General features: G+C 33.8%; 2 long non-coding RNA genes across 3 annotated transcripts; both read right to left on the bottom strand.

Annotated features, from left to right (window-relative positions):
• On the bottom strand, positions 2,095-4,753 carry LOC18612925. Of its 2 annotated transcripts, none has more exons than XR_001927806.1 (3): positions 4,715-4,753; positions 2,583-2,662; positions 2,095-2,358 (listed from the first exon to the last, which is right to left on the bottom strand). It is a non-coding gene; the product is annotated as an uncharacterized LOC18612925 (long non-coding RNA). The 2 variants fall into 2 exon arrangements; XR_001927805.1 differs by lacking the exon at positions 4,715-4,753 and adding an exon at positions 4,088-4,127.
• On the bottom strand, positions 5,808-8,455 carry LOC108661900. Its single transcript, XR_001927807.1, has 3 exons — positions 8,431-8,455; positions 6,825-6,907; positions 5,808-5,984 (listed from the first exon to the last, which is right to left on the bottom strand). It is a non-coding gene; the product is annotated as an uncharacterized LOC108661900 (long non-coding RNA).

The following is a 12,646-nucleotide window of genomic DNA, read 5'->3' as shown; positions in this document are numbered from 1 at the left end:
GGTCCATACAAGCCAACCAAGGAAGAAGGAGAGTGGGATAGAAATGATAAAAACATGGTACAACTCAATGCTAAAGCCATGCACATTCTCCTTTGTGCACTTAGGGATAGAGAATACAATAGAATTTCCAACTGTGAAAATGCCAAAGAGACTTAGGAGAAATTAAAAGAGTTGTATGGGGAAGTAAAGAAAGAAGAGGAATTGGAAGGAAAGCCTAATGAAGGTCAATGCTCAGCATATGGAAAGGCAATTAAAGATAAGGAATCAAGTGAGATTCAATCCTCAATCCAATTCAAATCATGCCTCATGGCTTTGGAAGAGCTTAAGATAAACTCATCACTTTATGAACCTTTTTCATATTCTTTGGGTGAATTGCAAAATGCCTTTGAACAATTAGCTTGTGAATTTGAGAAAATAAATTTGAAACACAAAAAAAAGATTTTGGAACTTAATGTTGAGAATTAGTTTTTAAAGAATGCAAAAAATTGATTGGAAAATGAAAATAAAATTCAAAGANTTAGTGTTGAAAATGAATTTTTATTGAAGGCAAAAGTTGATTTGGAAAAAGAAAATGAAAAATTCAAAATTAATTTTGAAGCTTGCCACAAGAAAAATGATGTTTTAGGTAAGGTTAAGGTATTCATCACACTCTATCTACATTGTACTTTTTTAGCAAAACCTACTTTCTAAAGGCATCCTTGCTACACAAAATTGTAAAATAGAAAAGGTTATACCTTAGCCACTAGAAGGTACTATTTAGAGGTTGTGATTGATCCTTGAAAGTCATAGAGGTTATACCTTAGCTGTAACGACCCTTACCTATGGTTATTACTGGCGCACAAGTCAGTAAGCAAGCCCACATAACCTGGCAAGCCTTGTTACACCTTATTTATTTTACTAGTATTTTCTTCCTTTATATTATCTTTATTATTCTAATTAATCACATTAAACATCACTACAACTGTCACATCCATAATGTACACTAAAACAATATTAATTAAGTTTCTACCACACTTCGATTATCATACTTGAATTTTCCACATATTTATACAACGTATTTTAAATAATACAACTCCGAAGTTTAATTTTCAGCATCCAAGGGTCTCTACCCAAAATAGTTTTAAACACATTACTTCTTATAAATTGGAAACGACTCAATGACTAGACAACAAAGTGACAATTGGGAAAGCTAGGAGATGCCATTGACCTACACAGCTGCAAGAAGTATTCTCACCAACGATGTCGCCCAACTATTTATTTATCTACACAATAATATATGTGAGTGAGTTTCACAGACTCAATGATCATCGGCTATGTGAGCAAGCGGGGAGGGGAAACAAACATAAAGGTGGAATATTTATAAATCTAGGAATAAGCATGAAAATATAATCAATTAAACTAAGAGATTTTTATGCCCTGCAAGTCTTAAAAATATAATAATTCATAAGTAAACACATATGGAAATGTTTATAATTAACATGTTGGAAAATCTTTTCACTTCAGTATCTTTTCAATAGAAAATCCAATGGCAAGTATAAAATGAGTAATCTCAAACATAAAAAATGCAGAATTACCATTCACCAATAAATACATAAATCTCACTTGCCATGTACAAATAGATTTCAAGTATTAATACCATGCTGTGTTTAATAAAAATCAACAACTGAGCATCAACAGGGGTATGTGTAGTGTAGCCCTTAGGCTTACTCTCTCATGTCAATAACATCATCAACTACTTGTGGGAACTCCCCACGCCACCAAATATAAGTCGAGGCTTCAAGTCCCCCTTTGGGAACTCCCCACACCACCAAATATAAGTTGGGGATTCTAGTCCCCTTTTATCTACTCGTGGAAACTCATCACGCCATCAAATATAAATTGGGACTTCAAGTCCCCTTTTACCTACTTGTGGGACTCCCCATGCCACCAAATATAAGTAAGAGCTTTAGGTCCCCTTTGTAATCAAATATCAATAACCAATAATCATTACTTTTGTCACGACCCAAATTTCGGGCCATGACCGGCGCATGAGCCCAATGGACGTAGTCCACTGAGCCCAAGCAAGCCTATTAATATAACCTTTTCACTATTCCATTAAAAGTTGCTAAGTTACATTTTATAACTTTGAATCAAAATAATACTAAACATTGCCATCTCATAGTGCCATACCAATCAAAGTGTACATATATTGTCTAAACATAATTTAATAATTTACATCGGTTTGTCTATACACAACAAAAGAGTACTTGACTTTCAGCGGAGAAACTCAGACAAATGTACAGCTACTGAATGCCGAGACACCTACCATTAGTCGAATCTAGGAGGTCACCTCGACCTAATTACTGACTACCTCCTGATCTGAAAACATGAAGTTGAAAATGATGAGTATAAACCTAGTGAGTGAACAAGGAAGGGAACAAGCAAACAATAAGGAATGTTTAACAAAATCATGATGCATTCATTTTTTTTCAAATAATGCAATTTAGTCTGATTTTTATTCAAACCCCTCATGTAAACCCCAAATGAGTAAATCACTTGATGAAAAGAGTCCATGCTCAACAAAGGATTTGGAGAGTGAAAACCTTAATAGCCTTTATGCAAATTACGTCAAGTAAACGACGGGTCCTTGCTGCAGCGGGAAGGCATTCTCGCTGTAGCGTAGCTGCAGCAAAGTTTGGATTCAAGTTATTAGCCGAACGAGGGTTTCTCACCAAACTTAACTAATTAATTTCTTAATGTTAGAAGTCCATGCTCAACTATGGTACCAAAAAAGTGGCAAATAGGACAGCAACCGAACAAAATAAGGAGCAAAATAGAAAGTTTTTCATTGCAGCGAGAATCTATTCTCGCTGCAGCAAAATTTCAGCCATAAAATAGAAAGTTTTTCACTGCAGCGAGAATGATTCTCACTGCATCGAAATGCTACGGTAACTTTCTCGTTGTAGCGAGATTTTGGCCAGCATTAGCCTTCCAAACCCGAGAGTTTCTCGCTATAGCGAGAATCAAAGCACCAAGAAAAAGGTTTCCTTTCTTTCAAGAAAAAGCCATCCTACTAAAATGACAAAAGCAACATGAAACACAAACAATGTCCTAAAGTTCAACATGCCAAACTCATATGCATTTCAACCATAAACCATATTGTTGAGTTTTCATTCTCTAAACATATTTACATATACATACATGGACAAATACCAAGACCACTATCATCTCATCTAACTCATGTGCATCTGTCACGACCCGGTACTCCCCTCGAGCCCGTGACAACCACCGCGACGTCTCGATAGACATTCATTACCCGGAATGTCAATCGAAACCTCGCAAGGCTTACCATCAGTTTTTCTCGCTTCCCCTGTGAGTATTAGTTACTAAAATCATGTTTTGAGAGATTATAAACTATTTCCAGATCAAATCAATAGAAAAACAATTTTTTTCTCACAGGGGCATTTTGGTCATTTTTCCTCAAAAATCTTGAAATCTGCTAAAAATATAGTATGCGAGTACAAAACACATAATTCATAATCAAAAATAAATTTGGATGTCAAAAACATTTGTTTAAAATGAAATTATGACTATTAGAATAAAATAAAAATATTAAATAAAATATTCAATTTTCTCATAAAACAATATTTTTAGAACATTGCATAAATAATTTTTGCAGCGTAAAAGCAAAATAAATTCATATATATTATAATACAGTAAGTCGGAGTATTTAATTTTATTTACAGTAACAAGTGGGCCATCAAATAACCAAAAGTAAGAAAGATTGTGAATCTACAGTTTGGAGGATGCAAATCCAATGGTGGTCCTCGATGAAATCAGGTATAGCCTATTCTGAGCTTGAAATGGGTGGAAATGAGGGTGGTGAGATTATATAATCCTAGTGAGTAAACAAATACCATCTAAAATATCTAAAGCAGAGTAAATGAAGACAGATAAAATAGTTTAACATACTGCAATTCATCACCTTTCAACTTGTTTCAACCACCTAAAATCAATTCATATAAATCTAGTAATCAACATGGCTTATGAGTATCTTAAAACTTTGGCTCTTGCCAAAATCATTCTCATACCCAGTTATAAGGGATACCTTGATCGAGGGTTATCCCAACCGAGTCCGTCAAGGCTGTTAAGAAGTTATGTACGCATAAATCATGTTTTTATTTTAAAAACATAGTCGTTCCTTGGCGTTAGCTGAGTTCACCCTCACGTGGTGGTTTGGCATGAAGTGAACTCTAAAAGTTATACCTCGAGAGTTACCCTACTCGCCTCTCCAACCGAGGTAAAATATAACGGGATTTTGTGCCCTTTTAATAGGCTGGTCCACAAAAAACCTGCCCACTGTAGCAAGTTAAACCCACCATACAATAAAATTTACAATAGCATGACATGGCAATTATTTTATTTTATTTTACAGGCTTTCAAGGCAACTCAACAATTTATACATTTCCAACACATTTATCAAATCAACCATTCATGCCAATATTGCCATAAGCCAATCAATTAGAATCATGAATTTACTACACATAAAAACAGTCTCCAATTACTCTATTTTCAAACCATCATTCAATTTTAAAACAATTTTGTGAAATCATTTCATTAAATCGCATTTTGTTTATAAAATCGAAAAATTAATTATTTAATTCATTTTCCATAAAATTCACAAAATCGAATAAAACATACTTTAGATAATTAAGACGATAATAAGGTTACTCACTATTTCGGGAGTCGAATTCTAAGTACTCCGATTCTTGATCCTCAAGTACTATCTCTTTACTTTTGCCAGAATGCTCACAACCTAGACATAATGCACAATAAGCCATTTAATACATTGTGCTAAATTGCTATAAAACCAATTCAGGCTTTATACTAATGTATGAAATGGGATGCAAATTGTTCGGATTATTGTCTAAACACGGTGTTCTACACAAATTTAATTGTGTACCTAAATTAAACGGTATTGGCCTAATTCGATTTATCACTCGATTAATTGGCCAATACATCCAATTCAACTCCAAATAACTCCATTTTTCTCCCAATACTCCAAATCATCAAACACAAATTAAATAACTTGAAATATGGCAAAATCATCCTCACATTTTCTCTTGGAAAATTCGGCCATGGTGGGTGCATCAATACTATGATTTTTCCTACTTGATTCTCACACCATAAATCACTAATTCCTAACCAAATCACTTGAAATAAAATCAAAATCATCATCAATATTCTACATGGAGAATTCGGCCAATGATGGGTGATGGGAGAACATGAATTTTTCTTACTTGATTTTCATGCTACGCATCACCAATCAACTAAAAACACTAAAATACATTAAAATCTAACCAAATCAAGCATCAAAACCTGTCACGACCCGAAACTCCCCTCGAGCCCGTTACAACCGCTGCGATGCCCGAATCGACACTCATTACCCGAAATATCAATCGGAACCCCGTAAGGCTTTAATAACAGCTTCTCATTTCCCCTGTGAGTAACTGTTGTCAAATACCACGTTCTAAAAAATTTTAAACTGTTTCCAACTTAAAACAAATAAAATAATAATTTTCGTCTCATAGAGGTATTTTGGTCATTTTTTCCAAAAATTTTGAAACTGGCTAAAATGTAATATACAAGTACAAAACACATAATTCATAATCAAAATGAGTTTAAAAGTCTAAAATCTTCATTTAAAACGAAATTATGCTTATTTGGATATAATAGAAAAATAAAAGAAATATTAAATAAAATATTCTATTTTCTTATAAAACAATATTTTTAGAACACTGCGTAAATAATTTTTTCACAGCGTAAAAGCAAAATAAATTCCTATATACAGTAGTACAGATAACTAGAGTATGAAATTTAATTTACAGTAACAAGTGGGACCCCTGAATATTCAAAAGTAAAGAGGACTGTGAACCTACAGTTTGGAAAATTCAATTCCAATGGTAGTCCTCGATGCGATCAGCTATCTACAGTCTATTCTGAGCCTGAAATGGGTGAAAATGAGGGTGGTGAGATTATAAAATCCTAGTGAGGAAACAAATACCATCTAAAATATCTAAAGTCGAGTAAATGGAGACAGATAAAATAAATCATCATACTTTAATTTATCATTTTTCAACTTATTTCAATCAAATAAAATTCAATTCATTTAAATCAAGTAATCAACATGGCTTATGAATTTCTTAAAACTTGGCTCATGCCGAAAACTATTCTCATACTCAGTTATCAAGGATACCTTGGTCGAGGGCTATCCCAAACCGAGTCCGCCAAGGCTATTAAAAAGTTATATACTCATAAATCATGTTTTATTTAGAAAATATAGTTGTTCCTTGGCGTTGGCCGAGTTCCCCCTCACGTGGTGGTTTGGGGTGAAGTGAACTCTAAAAGTTATATCTCAGGAGTTACCCTACTCGCCTCTCCAACTGAGGTAAAATATGTCAGGATTTCGTGCCTCTCTAATAGGCTAGTCCACAGAACCTAGCCCACTGCAGCAAGCAATACCCACCATACAATAAAATTTTGACAGCATGATAGGGTTAATTTAATACTACCCAACCTGCAATTGTAAAATAAAACAATTCATACAGTTCACAAAAACTACAACCCAGCTAGTATTGCCAACAAATTAACATAAGCCATTTATTCAAATCATAAATTTACAACATATCAGTGGTCTCCAATTACTCTATTTTTCAAAATCATTTTGTTTAAACACATTTTGTTTATAAAACATAAAGATTTTCCATTTAAACTCATTTTCCATAAAATCATAAAATCAGATAAAAACCACTTTAGATAATTAAGACGATAGTAAGGTTACTCACTATTTCAGAAGTTGAATTTCTATAGTACTCCAACTATCGATCATCGGGTACAATTTATTTGCCTTTGTCGGAAGACTCACCACCTTGACACAGTATAAAATCGAGAAACTTACTACATTGGTACTAAATCGAAATTAAACTAATTTAGACTAATGCATGATATGGAATGCAAAATGTCCGATTAATCGCTTAAATGTGATATTCGACCTAAGTCACACTATACTCGGTCTAATCGGCTAAAATCTCCAATTTGGCTCCAAATCAATTCTTCTCACTTTATACACTCCAATTATACCTAAATTACCTCAATGACTGTGAATGAGATTGAATTTATCAGTTCCGGGTCAATAATCACACATGTCTATACGTTGAGCAAAAATTCAAATTTTCACACCAAAATTTCCCATTTAATTTCTAACCTCACCAAACATCAAATATCACCAAAATATCATGAAATATCATCAATTTCAGCCTCAATATTTTCCCTAGAAAATTCGGCCTCTTATGGGTAATGGGAGAAAATGAATTTTTCTTGTTGGCTTTTCTTGCTACACATCACTAACTAACTAAAAACACTAACATAACTTGAAATCAAATCAATCCAACATCATTCTCTCTCCATACCCATTCGGCCAGCCATGAATTCACCATGAAAACATGAAATTTAACCATGAAAAATAAGAAAAAATGCATGGAAAAGGTAGATCACAAGTCAAAATCAAGAAATTTTACCTTTGATTGCTTGATTACTTGAAATCCACCAATTTTCCCTTGAATTTTCCCACCTAGGATTCTTGTTCTTCTTTTCTTCCTTTGTTCTTCCTTTTGTTTTCCTTTGGCCAGCCATATGAAGAAAATGGGCTGATTTTGTGCTAAATTTAAAGTTAAATAATGAATGGTTATAAACTTGACACATGTCACCTTATTATTGGTCCATGTGTCATTTCTTAACTATTGAGCTTTCTCTCTCCACCATATAAATTCTTTCAATTATCCATGATAATATTGGGTAAAATTCATGTGTTGGACAAGTGTTGGGTGTGTAAAATTACAATTTTGCCCTTGAGGTGGCAAAATTACCATGCTACCCCTATGCTCCGAAAAATACCTAGATTACAATTTTTCACTTCTCAACCTGAAATCATACTCTAATTAGTCAAATGTGATCAAAATCTTTAAAAAAATTTCTCATTTTGTCCTCGAGTGGCAAAATTACCATTTTACCCTTGGATAGTGAAATTTTCGGTTTGACTCCAAATTAATCCTCGAACTCCAAATCACCATTTTAAATCATTCTTAGACTGTAAAATTTTCAATTTCACCCTATAATCTCTGTTTGATCTAGTTTGAGGCTTAAATCAATTTTGTTGTACCTCTAGGTACAATACCGACTTTTGTAAATTTTTCAAGACTCTCCTAGCATGCAAATATGCTATCCATCGCATGTATGTCTTGTCAAGCATTTTATAAGGTTGGGCTTTACAAAACCTCTCTCCTAGGGTTTGATCAGCACACTATCCTTCATGATATCTTGTAATTCAACCATGGAAAATGCAAAATAATGCATGAGAAAGGTAGATCACAAGTCAAAATCAAGAAATTTTACCTTTGATTGCTTGATTACTTGAAATTCACCAATTTTCTCTTGAATTTTCACCCTAGGGTTCTTGTTCTTCCTTTTTCTTCCTTTGTTCTTGCTTTGGCCGACCATATGAAGAGAAATAGGCTGATTTTGTGCTAATTTATAAGGAAAATAATAAATGGATGAGATTTTGACACATGTCACCATTCCATTGATCCATGTGTCATACTTAGCCATTAAGCAATCTCTCTCCACCACTTAAATTTTCTCAATTATCCATGATAATATTGGGTAAAATCCATGTGCTGGACAAGTGTTGGGTGGTGTAAAATTACAATTTTGCCCTTAGGGTGGCAAAATGACTATTTTACCCCTATACTCGAAAAAATGTCGAAATTAAAATTTTTCACTTCTCAAACTCAAATTATGTTCTAAATAGTCAATCTTGATCAAAAACTTCTTCCAACATTCCAATTTTAACCTCGGGTGGCAAAATGACCATTTTGCCCCTAGGTAATGAAAATTCCACTTTGACTCCAAATCGGTCCTCGAACTCTGAATCACCATTTTAAGTCATTCTGGGATTTTAAAATTCTCAATTTCATCTTAAAATTTCTATTTGGACTAGTTCGAGGCTTATTTCAACTTAATTGTACCATTTGGTACATTACCGTCCTTTAACGATTTTCGAAGTACCCAAGTAAGCAAATATTCATTCTTATGTAAGAACAGCATAATAAACATATTGTAGAGCTAGGCTTGATAGCATCCCCCCACATCGTGCACATAGCCGGAGTCATCGTGTGCATCCCCCCACATCGTGCACACGAGCACTGTCATCATCCATCTCCCTCACCACCACCATTATCGGCATGTGCATTCCCTCACATCGTGCACACACATGGTTATAATCATCACACAATATCAACCATCTTACACAACATATATATATATATATATCTATACATATACCAACATAATGTAGTAGTGCATGAATCCATAACAATTGCATGTCACAACATAAAATCAATTTATCAAAGGCTTGTTCCCAAGGCACTTGTTTTTAAAGGAAAGTTGGATAAAATCATTCAAGTATATTGTGCAAATAAGTTTACATTCCCAAAACAAATTTTGAAATGCAAGTTCACTCACCAGTATTTTATTAAATCCTTACTCAACTCCAACTTCCTCTATTGGTCCAAATGGGGTGATAGGGCTTCATTAGAACCTATTATCACATTAGCATCACCATTAAGTCAATTCACATACTTATAAAATCTAAAAGCTTTCTCTTAGTTAGCTTTCAAATTGCCATTTAAGTGGCTATCTAAGTTCACTATTCTAATCACTCTAAAGTGAACAAACAACCCCAACTACCAAATCACCCCCAAGTCTAAACACTAATCATTTTCAACATAAAAACTCAATTCTAGTGTACTACTCACCTTGGTAGCTTGTATTTGAAATTCTTCCCAACAACTTTCAAGCTATTATTAAAGCTTCCTCTTTCTCTCTCTAAAACACCTAACTAGTGAGAGAGAGTATGGAAATAAGATTTTTCAAGGGTTTCAAAGTGAGAGAGTGGAAGAGCACAGGGTTTATGAAAGGAGTGCACCAAGGCATGAAAAGTGGAGCTATTTTAAGGGAGGTTACGGAGCTTTCATATCAAGCTTTCATGGAGGATGAAAGCAAAGTGAGATGAGAGGAAGAAGAAGGAGAAAAGCTGCTAGAGAATGAAGAAGCTGCTGGAAGAACAAGATATTTATAGCCCATGCTTATCCACTTCATTTAAATTACAAAAATGCCCCTCCACAAATTAGCTTGTTCTCTTCCAATCCTTTATGCAATCTTTTTACTCTTTTGACACTGGGACAAGGTCCATAATGGTCTAGAAATGCTCGGGTTCATGAAAACTTAAAAATTTGGACTCGATGTGAAAAATGACCATTTTCACCTTATCGTGGAAATCATCATCATTTTCATTTCCTTCGTCATTTTACCCATATTTTCATCATTCATTTATGCCTTAAGCCTACTTAGGCCTTAATATTGTTTAAAACTTACTTTTAGGGGCTTACTAAAGAAATGACGAAATTACCCCTATTAGGGATATCGCATATACTTCTATCTACGAGTTTATAAAGGTCAAGGTCTCACAACTTTGTGTTCAAAGACCACACTTAACCTGGCATGATAATAGGTCTTACCCCCGAATATCTTAATTATATTAAGAGAAAAATCAATGAAATTTAAATATATTCGCAAAGCGTGATAAAATAGTAAGTCGTATATTCATAAACCACATGTTTATGCACAAACATATTTATTTTGAGGCATGGCATGAAAAGCAAACGGCATGCATTGATGAAAAACAGCAACTTAAACATCATTTTCCCTGAGTTAAACAATGACCATTGGCCTAAGTACCACACAAAGCTTGCAAGGTAGATTTTGAAGTAAAAACTTATCAAAGGTTTGTTTCCCCATCATTAAAAACGTGTAATAATCATATATACATAATATAGAGAAAATGGATTTAAAATCCTTATCACAATAATAAACAACCTAGGGCGTTCTGTCAGCTCATGCTTTCCATAATTTCATTCAACTATCAAGTGTAACATATATAATATATTTCTAAGAATATAGTTTTGAAATTTAACACCCACTCACCTCAATTGGTGGGATTTCTCACCAATAATACTAAGTAGTCTTTTTTTAATTCGATATAATTCCTTCAAGTGTCCTTAATTGAGCTCAACAATCATTACTCGAGCCTTGAAGGGTCAATTGCCTTGAGTCTACGCTAATTCATCAACACCTTCACCAACCCTTGATTAGTAACCAAAGCACTAAAACACCTAACAAACTGCATTGTATATTTATTTAGTACAATTTTAAAGTTATTTATTTTGTGCATTCAGCTAGCAAGGGTTAATAACATAGATCTTAAGTTCCATTCAACCTTTCTTACCTTTTTGCCTTTAATTTTCCTTTTCCTCAAACGCAACATATTAAGCTTTGGGCTAGGTAATTCTTTCAACAAAATTCCTCTTGACTTCTCCATATACCCTTGTAATAATTTACATAATAATTAACAACATAAGTTCAAGCCATACAAATATACCTCTTCAACCTGTAGCTAACTAGAATGAACAATTAAGAAATAAGCCTTAAATTACCTTACCTTGTTAATGGTTTAATCATTCAAAACTTAGCTTTCAACATTGCTTCATCCCTTGCACCCGAACATTTGGCTCATTGATTGGTGCATAATCCCCTTACTTAAAGAGCATGGTTCGAATCCCCCCTCTCTCAATTATAAAAAAAAAAAAAATTGCTTCATCCCTTAACAGTAAATCTACCATCATGAAGTCAAATACTATTAATTTCATTAAACTTAAATTTTTAAGGCTAAAATAAAGAATCCTTACCCACACATTAATTTTTAGCAAGCTTTTAGCTTTCCACAGAACCTGCATTATGACATTTTTTCAATAGTTCAGATCAATTTCTAGTACCCCATTTCACCTTTCAATCGTATCTTTGCACAATAATTTATATAGCACTTACTCACACTTAATTTACTTACCTTTAGAGGCCAAATTCAAGAACATTATTTATTCCAACCCGATATCAGCATTCCAGTCACTATACCACACTATGTCCTTGTCAATATTTTTCCTAATCATCAAGTATTCAATTAAAACTCAAAATTTCAGAACTAAACTATCATGTTCCGATCATTAATAATAGAAACAAAATTCAATTTTTGGTATCATTGCTTAAGGTCACTTATCTTTATACCCCAAGTCGCTGCTTTAAGGGTCTTCCATAACCTTCCAAGCCGAAAATCCCTCTTTGCTGCATAAACCAAATGTAACCTTCTTAACAACTTCAAATTGAACATAATTATTAAAGCTAAAGCTTTCACCTTTTTTTTTTTTTGTGTGTGATTTTCCCTAACTTCCAAACACTAGTACAGAGCTTAAGAAACTCCATTAAGACTTAGGAAGGCTCGGGCAAGCTTGTTGCAAGATTTCAGCAAGCTTTTCAATCAAATTCCATCTTGCTCTCAAAGGGATATCACAACTCTAGAACTTATGACGGAGCTTTAGAACTTTGTAAAAATCAATGGAGATGCTCAGGCTGAAGGGAGAAAAACCAACAATTTCTGAAGCCGTTCAAAAGAGGCGAATTCTCCCATGTATTTTTTTTTTTATCTTATTTGCCTTTCAAA

The sequence above is a fragment of the Theobroma cacao genome, chromosome 1, assembly GCF_000208745.1.
Source record: "Theobroma cacao cultivar B97-61/B2 chromosome 1, Criollo_cocoa_genome_V2, whole genome shotgun sequence".
Taxonomy (NCBI): Eukaryota; Viridiplantae; Streptophyta; class Magnoliopsida; order Malvales; family Malvaceae; genus Theobroma; species Theobroma cacao.
Note: the sequence above shows the minus strand (reverse complement) of the source record. Positions and strands in the feature narration are given on the sequence as shown.